General features: G+C 40.9%; 1 long non-coding RNA gene across 1 annotated transcript; it reads left to right on the top strand.

The window, feature by feature from the left end:
- Positions 1 to 1,751: 1,751 nt before the first annotated feature.
- LOC134943692 (uncharacterized) lies at positions 1,752 to 4,703 on the top strand. The gene is made up of 3 exons (XR_010181680.1): positions 1,752 to 1,816; positions 1,890 to 2,102; positions 2,703 to 4,703. It is a non-coding gene; the product is annotated as an uncharacterized LOC134943692 (long non-coding RNA).
- Positions 4,704 to 8,729: the final 4,026 nt, after the last annotated feature.

Here is an 8,729-nt window from a genome sequence, read left to right as displayed (position 1 = left end):
TGGCTGAACAAATTAAAAAGGATGGTTTGCTCTATGTAAGAAAAATAACAATTTATTAACACATCACATATAGACAAATTTAAAAGAAAGCAATTCCTGTTGCCACAAGGTGGCGATGTGGATTAAGAATGTCTTATCTGGATAAGATTTCATAAATTTTACATTCTCCTGTATTGGCAAAGTCCATTCCTAAAGGCTAGGGCAACCTCCCCATGTGCATTCACTGTATTAGGTAAATAGTTACCAGATCCCCACGATGGTAAGCATCAGCATTAGGATAAGTCCATTTATAGCTGTAGGGGTGGATCAGACCGGTTTGATGAATGAGTCCAGTGATGGGAGAGAAGTCCAAAATGTGCCGAAGGATGACAAATGCTTTGCAGGCCGGTTTGGAGAGTGAAGTCCAGATAGGTAGAGTAAGCTCAACACGTTTCACTGGTATAATCCAGCTTCCTCAGGAGCATATGCTTTCTTACAGCCCTATATTGCAAGATATCTGGACTATGAGGAGCCAATGCGGAGTGTAATACCTCCTGAAGTAGTCTCTGCAACCCATGTCCGGGATTCCGATCTGCCCAGGAAGAATGGTGAGCATGTGTATATGCATTAACATTCTATGACCTTATTTATTTATTTATTTTCAAATGTGTGTCATGTGACGTTGCATATTACTCCCACATTTTTTTTGGTAATGTTTTCTCCAAAAGCCAATGTAACATCTTACTTTATTGTATGTCATGTGTTATTTTTCTGTATATTTTCCATGTGTAGTTTGGACTTGGTGTGTCATTGAAATGTCCAGCAATAATGTTTTCCTTTTGCACATTTTTACGTTTTTAATTTGGACTATGGGGGTAATTCCAAGTTGATCGCAGCAGGAATTCTGTTAGCAATTGGGCAAAACCATGTGCACTGCAGGGGAGGCAGATATAACATGTGCAGAGAGAGTTAGATTTGGGTGTGGTGTGTTCAATCTGCAATCTAATTTGCAGTGTAAAAATAAAGCAGCCAGTATTTACCCTGCACAGAAATAAAATAACCCACCCAAAGCTAACTCTCTCTGCAAATGTTATATCTGCCACACCTGCAGTGCACATGGTTTTGCCCAACTGCTAAAAAATTTCCTGCTGCGATCAACTTGGAATTACCCCCTATGTTTTATATTTAGGTTATCCATGTGCAATGTAGCAAAAACAGTGGTTGTCATGTTAGAGGCCGGAGTAGTGGAAAGTGGTTTGGTAATGTCATTAGTACTGAATGTATTATTTTTTTTTAGATAAACCCACTATTTGTATGTTCAGATTGAATCTGTATTTGTACCCTGACACAACACTGCAGTCTCCTTTTTTTTTTTTTTGGGCTTTTGTTTTTGTTTGGCTCATATAGTGGTAATGTGTGTTTGGAGTGCCACATCACAGAGCAATTTCTATATTGCATCTGTTAAATTTTTCCTTTCATTACAAAATGAAGATGTGTGTGTTTTTGGTTGTTAGTGTATGTATTTTTACTTGTGTCCTATGTCTGTGTCCTGTACATGTTTTCCTGTGTTGCACTTTCCATAGTGCATATGGCTATTGGTCAATGTTTTTAGTTTTATGTAGTGGTTTTTTGGTTTACGGACCTTATTTTTTTGGTACAAAAAAAAAACCAAGCATTTTTTACAGAATTAATGTCTATAAGCATAATGGGTGGATGTATCCACAATAGCATGAATGCATGAGTTTTTATTTTGGTTTTACAGTGTTGGAAAAAAGCAGTACTGCTCGTCCTACAGTAACTCCCATGACATCTGATGATGATGACGCTGCGGAAGCAGGTAAAGTGTCAATTGTAGTATAGGGTATGTTTGTAAAGGAATGGCCATAACAACATTTAACTTTCAATACTAGGTCCATCAAAAGAAGTCTGGAGCAGCAGAAGTCGGACTTCTATAACACACCACCAAAAAAAACATGTGGCAGCAAAGAAAGCAAGGTCTGATGTCCAGGGCCAACCACAGCAGGCTACCCCGCCACGAAGATTATCGACAGTATGTTCGGTCCCCCCAATCCAAATTTTGGACACACCTCCAAGACGTGAACCACACTCCCCTCATCTTGATTGTGAGTATCAAACTGAAATAAATTTAAGAAATTTCAGATCGTAATTAAACTTTTACTTAAACGCATTAAGTCAAAACACATCAAAATCTGATATACTTACCGAAGTCAGTAAAACATGAAACGTAATCCTACAGAAATGGCCTTGTCCACATCCTGTGAATATATGTATGTCCACTTCAGCCATACAGTAGCACATTGCGTGTAAGATGCTGCAACAGAAACTCATGTTTAATTTTGGAAATTAGTAAGGTTGTTTAACAATTTTTCACATGTGTGTTTGACCTAACACTGCCAAATACATATAAAAACATTACTATGTTTGTTTTTGAAAAGCTATAAGGTAACACATTATGGATTACAATGTGTTTTCATGGTGGAGTATGTCTGATATACAATAATTCTAATGTGTTTGCTTTCACAATGAAGTAACCAGACACATTTGCCACAAACAGGCATATGTATGTATTGAAGTTATGAGTGATGATGTTGCTAGGCAGGATATCTGAAAGCAACAGTCAATGACATGTGTCCCATGTGTAGTGATTTGTTATAATTTATCAAACATATGGATAGCTAACGGATAATTTTTCTAAATTTCAGCTTCTAGTCCTGGTAACAGCATCCCTCCGCAACAACAGCAACACAGTGACATGGATGAGACAATCATGTTAGAAATGTAGCCATTAAGCCAAGGAATCAGGCCCCCAGCACCTGTGAGTACACCACCACAGCAAAGCACACCACCACAACACAGCCCAACCACACCAGTAACACAAGGCCCTGATCACGTGTTTTGGAGCATTTGGGCTAGACAGCAGGCCACTAATGAAGATTGCCTGCGTAGGCAGACACAAATGTTTGCAAGCCTACCATGTCACCTCAGAAGAGTAACCAGAAATATGAGTAGACAAAATGAACAAACCACGAGAATTGGCAATACCATGGAACTCATGCGTGCAGACATTACACAGGTCATGGGCAACTTACAGCGCATAATGGAAGAACAGCACAGACTAATGGAAGGACAGCACAGACAACAGCAAAGCTATATGAACATTTTTCAAAACAATCAAAAGATAAATGAATCTTTATTCCGAATTGTAGACAATGAAAATGCTGCAACACGTGAACTCAATGCCACCCTCACTAACCTCAATGAAACACTCAGATCCATGCACCAACAGCAAACAAGCAGCAGTTCAGGTACGACTACTCCAAATATCATGCCAGTGTCCTCACCACCAAGGCGCTCCACCAGAGCACGCCAACACGACAGTGGTAAAGGCAAGGCCAGTCCAAGCAGCCAACACCAAAAAAATAAAAAATAGATACACCGATCTCTGTATAGAGAAGAAAATAAACACAGTTAGTAAGTGTAGGTTTTTCACAATATATATAACACTTACTACCTTGACAATTTGTTGAACATCATTAATTATAAGTGTTACAAACAACAACAGGATTTTTGCCAACACATTTATTCTTTCACATCTTAACATTTTTTGTGAGGAGGAGAAAGTTATTTGATCTGCACATTGATGTTAGCATGCAGTAACAAGACCACTTGATTTTTTTCTAATCATTACTCTTTCTAGATTCCAATCATTCTCATTTCCTGCAGGCAGACTAATTGGCAGCCATGCAGAATGTATTTAGCATGCAGTAACAAGACCACTTGATTTTTTTCTAATCATTACTCTTTCTAGATTCCAATCATTCTCATATGCTGCAGGCAGACTAATTGGCAGCCATGCAGATTCATCCATGACCAATACAAATTAAAATGTGTTTGTTAACTCTTTTACCTTTCTTCTGTATACAACATTACAAGAATAACACAATTGAGTTGGCTAAAAAGGTCGTAATATGTTGTAATAGCATTTAGATAATTCAGTGCCAAAATGAATGTCATTATTGTTGTGCCATGTTTGTGTGTGTTAAAATTGAGCAATCAGTTTAGTACACACGAAGCAGAAACAAATAAATGGTATTTGTATTTAATGAGCACAAATAATGTGCATAACAATGATTATATGCGGAAACTGTGTATTGACTTACAAATCAGCAAGTTTACTGCAGCAAACATTGCAAAATAATTTTTTTGGATGATACTAAGTTTGTGTCCCTTAAATACGATGGAGCATCACACATAGGGACACATGTATTCCTCAAGGCTAACATATTATATGTGGAGGAGTGTTTCATTAGGACACAGGTTCTCTAACTCGGTCCTCAGGACCCCACACAGTGCATGTTTTGCAGGTCTCCACACAGAATCACAAGTGACATAATTATCTCCACCTGTTAAACTTTTAAAATGTGTCTGTGAGTAATTCATACACCTGTGCTCCTACTGGGTTACCTGCAAAACATGCACTGTTTGGGGTCCTGAGGGACGAGTTTGAGACCCTGTGCATTAGGACGTTACACACAATCTTAAAGTAAAATACTGAAACAAATACTTTGTGGATTATGTGTGCTTGTAATAATTATCAGTGCAAGTTTAATAACACTTATCCAGACTTCATGCATGCCACTCATAATCTGTTTTGAGTTGTAAAATAAACACAATACACATGCTACATTTGTTTTGCATAAAGCGAGGGTATGTTTGTATGTCTCAAGGAGACAGACACATTCTGAGTGATGGTTTTTAAAAGAAAAATGTGACAACATATATTAATGCTTACATAACAAATGAAAGAAGCAAACAAAACTTACCTTAAAAAAATTATTTATGAGTTCTTGCCTAACCCGCCTCCCTACATCTGTACTCTAAGTATCACCAGATGTCTCTAATTCCTCTGCTTGCTGGCTGCTTTCTTCCTCCTCCTCCTCAACATGTGGCAGATGTTGTTGCAAACACATGTTATGAAGAAAGCAGCAGCAGAACACAATTTGAGTCACCTTCAAGGGACTATACAACAAAAGGCCACCAGACTTATCCAGACACCGAAACCTAGATTTCAGCACACCAAAACATCTTTCTATCACATTCCGCGTGGACTTATGTGCATGATTGTAATTGTGTTCAGCAGGGGTATCAGGTCGGGACAATGAAGTTAGAAGCCAAGAGAAACAGCCATATCCTCCATCACCTAAAAAAAAGATATAGTAATGTGATTCATGTTAAGATACAGCAACACATAAGTAACACACTGTGGGGCAGATGTATTAACCTGGAGAAGGCATAAGGAAGTGATAAACCAGTGATATGTGCAAGGTAATAAAGGCAGCAGGCAAACAGATCCTAACTGATAATTGACATATTGGAGCTGATTGCCTGGTGCCTTTATCACCTTGCACATATCACTGGTTTATAACTTCCTTATGCCTTCTCCAGGTTAATACATCTGGCCCTGTATTTGGACAAAGTAGACACATGTCTACACATATCAAATTACATACCCAGCAGCCACCCATCTGGCATTTGTCCGTTCTCAAACTTATCAAAGAGGGATGACTGACTGAGGATGAAGGAGTCATGGCAGCCCCCAGGGTAACCAGCAACAACACTCATTATTTTGAGATTTGCATCACAAACCACCTGCACATTTGTGGCGTGCTCTAGATGTCGATTGGTATAGATGTGCTGCCTGCCCCTAGGTGGTCTCTGCTGAATGTGTGTGCAATCTATGGCTCCCAGCACATTGGGCATGCCAGCCAGCTCATAGAAATCTACCCTGACGGCATGCCACTGATACTCCTGGGTAGGGAAGCAGATTGAGGCATCGATGTGGGGCTGCAAAACAGCCAACACCTGTGTGTATATTTGAAAGAAAATAAAACATGAGATTTTTGGACAGAACTGGCCACCGACAGTAATTAAAAACAACCAAAAACAGAGGAGGTAGTTAGGGATACATCACCTGTGTTAATATTCTAGAAAATGAGGGCTGTGAGATTCCTATGACATCCCCAGACACAGCCTGAAAGCTGCCAGTAGCCATAAAGTGCAACACAGCCAGGAGTTTGTGCAGGCCTGAGACAGAGCGAGAGCGTGCTGTCTCAGGGTCTAGGCCCAGTTTGACAAGGTCATACAGATGGAAAATGTTGTTACGATTTAGACGGAACATCTGTATGACCCTATCATCGGACAATGCGTTCAAGTTTAAACGCCCCCTATAAAACTAGGCCTGCGCAGCCTCCGCGGAACCTGTACAACCTGCTGACCATGTTCAGTTTGTTGGCCCTGGTTACTTACAGGCTGATGTCTGAGTCTGAGGAATCCCACAGCACACAAAATATTACTGGCCCACAGTCCTGCTGCCATTTCTGAGAGTAGGTGGATTGAAATGGGCCTAAGATCCTTTTATAGGCATCCTAATTCAGGTGTGAGTGATTTGTTAGTTGCAACACATGTAAACACGCCTGGAAAAAGCAGGTCTATTTTTTTGCCGCTTTTTTTAACGAATCGCAAAAAAATACGACCGCAATTGAGCACTCAGAGGCTAACACCCAAATACGAATGAATAGTGAATACCCGTGTTGTAGGAAATAACAGTCGCGTTTGACCGATGGTCTATTCATTCGTATTTCTGAACTTTGTCATTCAAACCATTACGAATAGTCCAAACACTGCCGAGATTTGTGCTTAGTGAATTCCCGTTTTGGGACTTATAAAAAAAACACAAATCGGACAAACTCGATTTTATAGTAAATTTTGGCCAAGATTGGGTGTCCTGCTTCTAAGCAGACTATTGTGCGCTGGATCAGAGGGACAATTCAGCACACTCATTCTACGGCAGGCTTGCCGGTACCGAAGTCGGTGAAGGCCCATTCTACTAGGAAAGTGGGCTCATCCTGGGCGGCTGCCAGGTGCGTCTCGGCTTTACAACTTTGCCGAGCAGCTACTTGGTCGGGGTCAAACACATTTTGCTGAATTTTATAAGTTTGACACTTTGGCACTTCTACATGAAATGAACAGTATGAAAATTGAACTTGTGTGTATTAGAGTTAAAATCAGTATTAATCTTGTCTGACCATTGCAAATAAACAAGTCAGCTCGACCACAGCCGCACTTTACGGCAGCCCGAAGCAGCACAAAAGTGTTTGCAGCCCCATACTTTTCAGTGACTTTGTTCTGAAATCGGGCCGCGAGGGGTTGTGAGTTCGGGGGCAGTTGCTGGTTTGGGTGCAGTTTCGCTACGGCAACTCGCACCCTTTGTGTTTAATTGGATTGACCCCTTTCAGTGAATGCAAAGGTCATTTTTGAAGCATAAAACATGCAAGATGCAGTAGAGAACAAGCTTTAAGCTCATTGTGCACTTAGATTTCAGCACTAGGTTTGAGGAGAAGGGATGCGGTCAAGATGCCGCCGGCCGGAATCCCGGCGGTCGAAATACCGACGCCGGAATCCCGACCGCCACAATCCCGACCGCCACAATCCCGACCGCCACAATCCCGACATATTCTCCCTCCGTGGGTGTCCACGACACCCATAGAGGGAGAATATAATAGTGTGCCGAGCGTGGCGAGCGAAGCGAGCCCGCAAGGGGCTGCGTTCCGCTCGCCACCCCTGTCGGGATTGTGTGGTCGGGATTCCGGCGTCGGTATTTCGACCGCCGGGATTCCGGCCGGCGGCATTTAGTACTGATCACGAGGAGAAAGATGGAGTAATTTACATAGGAGGAGAAGATTGCACATGCTGAGTGGAGGAGATGGTATTTTTCCTGCAAATTACATGGGCAGATCTATACAAACATTAGAATCCATTTTCTGGGGTAGGTTTGTTGAAGTCAAAGGGGTGAAAGTGCATTTTGTGGAGGCAGCATTCCTTGCTTTGCGGAAGGATATTCTATAACTGTTATTCCCCTGGAATACTTGTAGTTTGGATCACCTCAGAAGTGTCACAGATCTGTTTGTCTTCTAATGATACACATTTCACGTATTTCAGATAAAGATTTTTTTGGTTTTGTGTTTTGGTTTTGGATTCGGTTCCGCGGCCGTGTTTTGGATTCGGACGCGTTTTGGCAAAACCTCCCTGAAATTTTTTTGTCGGATTCAGGTGTGTTTTGGATTTGGGTGTTTTTTTTCAAAAACCCCTCAAAAACAGCTTACATCATAGAATTTGGGGGTAATTTTGATCCTATAGTATTATTAACCTCAATAACCACAATTTCGACTCATTTCCAGTCTATTCTGAACACCTCACAATACTATTTTTAGTCCTAAAATTTGCACCGAGGTCGCTGGATGACTAAGCTAAGCGACCCAAGTGGCCGGCACAAACACCTGGCCCATCTAGGAGTGGCACTGCAGTGTCAGACAGGATGGCACTTCCCAAAATTGGCCCTAAACAGCACATGATGCAAAGAAAAGAGAAAAAGAGGTGCACTGTGGTCGCTGGACGGCTAAGCTAAGTGACACAAACACCTGAATATCACAGGAATTATTCGTTCTAATCAAAGGTATTATTGGTCCAAATCACTGGAAGAAAATGACAAAATCACTGGAATTATTCATTCTAATCAATGGTATTATTGGTCCAAATCACTGGAAGAAAATGACAAAATCACTGGAATTATTTGTTCTAATCAATGCTATTATTGGTCCAAATCACTGGAAGAAAATGACAAAATCACTGGAATTAAATGGCAGTAATGTCGGGAATTATATCAAATGGCA

The sequence above is a fragment of the Pseudophryne corroboree genome, chromosome 7, assembly GCF_028390025.1.
Source record: "Pseudophryne corroboree isolate aPseCor3 chromosome 7, aPseCor3.hap2, whole genome shotgun sequence".
Classification (NCBI taxonomy): domain Eukaryota; kingdom Metazoa; phylum Chordata; class Amphibia; order Anura; family Myobatrachidae; genus Pseudophryne; species Pseudophryne corroboree.
Note: the sequence above shows the minus strand (reverse complement) of the source record. Positions and strands in the feature narration are given on the sequence as shown.